Source organism: Nannospalax galili, unplaced genomic scaffold (assembly GCF_000622305.1).
Source record: "Nannospalax galili isolate Female #2095 unplaced genomic scaffold, S.galili_v1.0 scaffold801, whole genome shotgun sequence".
Classification (NCBI taxonomy): domain Eukaryota; kingdom Metazoa; phylum Chordata; class Mammalia; order Rodentia; family Spalacidae; genus Nannospalax; species Nannospalax galili.
Window position 1 is genome coordinate 133403 of NW_008345222.1, and position 230 is coordinate 133632.

Genomic DNA, 230 nt, shown 5'->3' on the forward strand with positions numbered 1-230 from the left:
AACATGTCAAGGAATATAAAAAGGAATCTAATATAACTGTGATTTTTAAAAGTTATCCAAGGAAAACAACAATATAAATTACTTGCATAGGAATGTGCAAATATGTAAAAGGAAGCTTAAGTGGAAAACATTAAATATTCTTGTCCTTACTGAAAATACACCTTAAATTTGAAAAAAAAAAAAAAAAAAACTTTCAAAAAATCAAAAAGGGGTCTTCCGGAAAGGAAGAT